The sequence below is a fragment of the Lipotes vexillifer genome, unplaced genomic scaffold (assembly GCF_000442215.2).
Source record: "Lipotes vexillifer unplaced genomic scaffold, Lipotes_vexillifer_v1.1 scaffold1166, whole genome shotgun sequence".
Taxonomy (NCBI): Eukaryota; Metazoa; Chordata; class Mammalia; order Artiodactyla; family Lipotidae; genus Lipotes; species Lipotes vexillifer.
The window spans coordinates 322,901-328,256 of NW_006773421.1; the positions used below are offsets into that span (position 1 = coordinate 322,901).

The 5,356-nt window shown below is 45.7% G+C and overlaps 1 protein-coding gene across 1 annotated transcript in view; it reads left to right on the forward strand.

Annotated features, from left to right (window-relative positions):
- Positions 1-5,356, forward strand: part of UNC5D (unc-5 netrin receptor D) — a 263,369-nt gene that overhangs the window by 177,444 nt on the left and 80,569 nt on the right. The gene's annotated exons all lie outside the window — the stretch shown is intronic.

Below are 5,356 nucleotides of genomic sequence, written 5' to 3' on the forward strand. Positions count from 1 at the left end.
AAAGGGAGAGGCCCCCCACCCCCAAAATAAAAAAAAAAAAAAAAAAAAAAATGCTAAGTTCTTTTCAACAAAGAGCTAAGGATTTCGTGGATGTGAAAAGATACTGCATCTTTGCGAGGTTTATCAGAGAGTCGGGAGAAGGATTTGGGCAGGAGGTGATTAGGGAGACCAGGCTGTGGCTGCAGGCAGAAGGCAAGGCTCACGTGTGGAGGCAGAGTTGAAAGATGCAAGGTCAAAAGGGAATAATGAACGAAGCCAGGCCCCCGCGCATGCAGGAGAGGGTGGATCGGAGCTGGCCTGACACAGAGGAGCAGCTGTTCAGGGAACAGGGAAAAGGAAAGGAAAAACTCGGGGAAGGAGCAGAGGAATTCTGAGTTGTGGAGGAGGGAACTCACATAGGAGGGCCTCTGTTTTTTCAACTAGAAAAGGGGCCAGTGAGAAGCAGCGGTGTTGAAGAAACGAAACAAAGTTCAGAGTAACTGTTGTGATGAAAAGTGTTATTTGGTCATAGGACATGAATACAATAATTACTCGGCTGCAAGGAAGGCCCCGGTGAGTTTGCAAAGCATCGGATTTTTGATGATACCCACCAGTCTAGTTGGTGAGTTTCTCCAGCGGGGCAAGTTGACCTCAGTGCAGGGAGCCGCCCTCTAATGGTTAAGCTATTTGGGAGTGAAGACAGATGGGTGTCCAAATGCTGCCTTGGCCATTTTCTCATGACAAAGCCTTGAGCAAGTCTCTATCTTATCTGCACCTAAGTCATCATCGTGAAAGAGGAAATATAATACCTACCTCAAATAGATTTGGTTGTGAGGATGAGAATGTGATCACACCTGTAGCTCTCAGAGAAGCAAGCACAAGCTTAGTGCTCCTTTACTGGGTTACCCTTGCCAGCAAGAGGTATCGTTGCCGAAATTCGGCCTCTGTACACTGGTGCCGGATGAAATCTCAGAGACAGAGTTTGGGATGAAATAGAAAGAGCGAGCTTTTTTGCTTTGGCAGGCAAAGGGGACCACAACGGGCTAACGCCCTCAAGCCTGTGTGTCCCGCCCTGGAGGGGGCAGTGAGGAGTTTTATAGTAATGGTTCAAGGAGCAGGGCGTGATCAGCTCGTGGACGTTCTTCGGATGGGCTGGTGGTGAGGTAATTGGGAGTCAGCTTCGTCAACCTTCTGGTTCCAGCCGGTCTAGGGTCTGTGTTCTTGTGGGCAGCAGTCTTCATCTGGTGGCAGTCTACTTCCTATAAAAGCAATTTAGGAATGTGTGTCAGGCCTTTATCTGTATCTTTCAGGGAACTGGGAGTTCTGCTATGTGGAAGAATTATCGTTGAAACTGTTACCAGTTCCCCAGCCCAACAGCTATTCTTTATTTCTGCATCTTAACATTTGCCCAATCATTAACTTTGGAGTCGAACTTTTACTTCAGAAGACAAGGACACAGGGGCTGGTACACGGTTTCAGTATCAGGCAGTGTGACCAGGACAGAGGTTAACAGCTGAATAGAGAATGAGCCAGAGAATCGATTCTGGAGCCAACTGCCTTGGATTGAATCCCAGCTCTGCTGCTTACCAATCGTGAGGCTTTGGGCGAGGCAAGTGATTTTCTGGCCTCAGTTTACACATTTAAATGGGCACATTTTTACAAGGTTGTTGGAAGGATTAAAATGAGTTAATAAGTGTATAGTAGTAGAACTGTGCCTTGCACGTAGTAAGTGCTATTTTAAGAATGTGCTGCTCTTGTCATTAATGACAACAATAATGAGGTTTTGGAGGATGGAAGGTTGGAAAAGCGAGATGCTGATTGGTGACGGGATTTTGAGAGTCCAAGCAGTGCAGATGTGACTGGAATTGCTTACCATGGTTGACCATAGCTGACCATTTAAAAGCTATTTTCTGATGTGTTAAAGAAAAAAACGGCGCTTCTCAATGACAGCAAGTATAAACAACTCGAACAATAACTTCTGTTATGTTTCCGCATGCAGTTAAATACTTGGGTACATCACTCTGTATCTACATAGCACTGCCTGTGCTGGGATGAGGAGGGATTGGTCCAGAGATGGCTGTTTCCTGGGAGCCCAGCGCAGCAGCTGGTTCTTTAGCCTCCTATTATTTTGCCTCTCTCAGCCCTCTCTTTGTGAATATTTATTGTGTTAATTCCTTAGTAATTTACTGCCTCACGTGTATGCCAATTCAAGTTTCTGAGGTTTTTCTTTCCCTGAAACGGGAGCAGTGGTCATTTTATAATATCTAATGAGATGAAACAGAATAGCTTTTTTTTTTTTTTTTTTTTTTTTTTTGTGGTCCGCGGGCCTCTCACTGTGTGGCCTCTCCTGCTGCAGAGAACAGGCTCCGGATGCGCAGGCTCAGCGGCCATGGCTCACGGGCCCAGCTGCTCCGTGGCATGTGGGATCTTCCCGGACCGGGTCACGAACCCGCGTCCCCTGCATCGGCAGGCAGACTCTCAACCACTGCGCCACCAGGGCAGCCCTAGCATATTTTTTTTTAACTTTTTATTTTACATTGGAACATAGTTGATTAACAATGTTGTGTTAGTTTCAGGTGTACAGCAAAGTGATTCAGTTATACATATACATGGATCTATTCCTTTTCAAATTCTTTTCCCATTTAGGTTGTTACAGAATATTGAGCAGAGTTCCCTGTGCTATACAGTAGGTCACTGTTGGTTATCCATTTTAAATATAGCAGTGTGTACATGTCAGTTCCAAACTCCCTAACGATATGTTTTGAAAGGCATTTTGTTGTGCTCCTTTGTTCATTTGATGTACCTATCTAATCCTGTAAAATAGATTCTAATCTGATATGTAGTTAACCTCATAACATGGGAATTGAGCTAAATTTCCATAAATAAGTGGCATTAATGTGTTCTTCCAGTGAGAGTCCTGTGGAGAGTGGAAGGCAAACTAAATAAACAGCCCTTCGCTTTTATTCCTTTGGGGACATAAGTTACTATGAATGACTAGGTGTGATTATAATTCATGAAGACAGGAACTTGCTAATACCCAGTCCTTGAACTCTGAAGTTCGAAGGGGCTTTGAAAGGTCACTTAGCCTTTCTCGCCAACTTTGCCCAAAAATGAAATAACCGCAGACTACTGTCAAGTGACGCCGGTTTTGAGAGCCTCTGAAAGGAGATTTCATAAGCTCCCTCAGAAATACAGTGTGGCTTTTTTTAACAACCCTCCTTGTAGAAAAGGTCATTTTACTATCTAAGCAGAGTCCCAAGTGCTATAACAAAAGGCCACGTCCTCCTTTTCAGCCCTTGTTAGAGCTGGTGGAGAGCTCGCATTACTAGCTTCGTCGTAAAATGAAGGTTCACTGGGCACCTACTGTGGCCTCTTCTTAGAGCAACGCTTTATGCGTGAAAGAGTCCTGCACAAGCCACTTTCTAGTTCTCCTTTCTCCAGGCCAAATGAACCCGTAAACATTTCCTTTTAGGGTCCTAGTTTCCAACTATTAATCTTTGTAGCCTTTCTCTGTAGATGCTTCACACTCCTTCCAGCAATGAACAGGTTCCTCTGTAGTTTCTGACTGACTTGGAATATAAGAGATTTCCCAGTCCTTGTTTTTTTTCTTTTTGTTTTCTTTAGCCTATAGATTTTACACAAAAGTTTTTCTACCACATGTTGGCTTCTTCTGAGCTTGGCCTAAAACTTTCGCAACTCTCAGAGAGAGGAAAATAGGGATGAAGACAAAAGACAATCACACGTTGATAGGTAAACAGAAATTCAGAGAAAAGTACCCTACGCCCACAAAAGGAAGAATAGCCTGATCAGTCAGGGGGTATCAAGGCTTTTGTTCAAAATCACTTGGAGGAAACAAACCAGCACCACATGAGTGTGAGAGCAAGCAGACAGGTATAGACATGTATGTGTGTGGATGTAAAGGAAAAAAGAGGGTCTCTGGGGCGGGGCTTGTACAATCAACCTCAGACCGGGATCTCTTTCCTACTTCTGTTCCCGCAGTCTGAGACCAGGCAAGCGATCAACAAACAGTCGCACAATGATTCAACGCAAGTTTCTGTGGGAAATGATAGAGATAGAACTGCTTGTGAAGAACTTAAAGCAGCTATACAGAATGCGCTGGCAGTCAGATCATTAACCATCAGAAGATCCAAAAAGAGTTCTAGGAACCGTAAGTGAGAGAAGAGTTTAGAAAACCATGGGTTGGCAGGGTTGGCTGGATTGGCCAGGACAGAGTCACTTTCTTGGAGGACGAGGCCCTGCGCTGGCACCTGACAGATGGGTAGATAGAGATGGGTAGAGCCTAGGTGCCTAGTGGTATGGGGGGTGTAGGGCAGTGACCCGTCATTATAATCTGAAAGGTGAACCGGGCTTTGCGCTAGCAGAGGTCCACCTAGCTTGTAGGTTAATGACCGTTGAATCTGGGGTGTAGGCAGTGTGGAGCGCAGGAGCGCAGGGCTGGACGTAGAGAAAGCTTCCCAGTCCTGGGAAGAGCCTGCACCTTGTGGGCATGTGACCGGAGCAGCTCCCCTGGGAAGGAGCCAGCAGTGGCTTATGATATTCTGACAAGAGCTGAGTGCGTGCTCGTGTGCACACGTACGCGCACGCACTCACTCTTGGGGTGATTCTGCAGTGGCACCCCTCCAAGGGCCCATGTGCTCACAGACACCTGCACCCAGCCTTCCCCTTCTCCCATGAAACTGTGGTGAAAAACGTGGAACTAAACCTCAGGTTCTCCTGGGGCCTGTCCTGCACACACATGAAAAGGGAATCAATCACGTTTGTGAGCACACAGGAACCCTTATAGGGAAACCCACTCTACTGTCCTGGAGAAATAGATTAGAAAATGGTGGGGCAGAGGGGGAAAAGAAAAGAAGAAAGAATGAGGTGAAGTAAAAGCAGATAGTTAGAGAAGAGAAAAAAAAAAAGAGGAAAAAGAAGCAGGGTGACCCAACTTTAGAAGAATCTGAGCTATAAGGATGACTGATTACATCTCTTGAGACGCACACACGTGGCTTTGAGGACTTGTGTCTGCCTCTGTAGCTGCACCTGGATACCAGGGTCCCATCACCACCTTGTCTTTCACCAGTTTTAAACAAGAAACAACTGAGAATATGGACCACATGTTAATTCACCCCTGTATCATTTCCGCTGCATGGTCGAGCCTCCACAAGTGTATGTTAACTGAATGAAATTATTAGATCCTGAACCTTCGAATTCCCCGGACAGAATGTTCTTGTAAAATAAATCCCCCTTTGCTTATCTTTCTGTAGGAGTCCATGGACTTCTGCTTTTAGATCAGACTGTCCCGCCAAGTGCCAGGGTGAGCCTCCTAAGGAAGCAGGTGCTCTCCGAACAAACCTCTCTCCCTTCTTTCCCT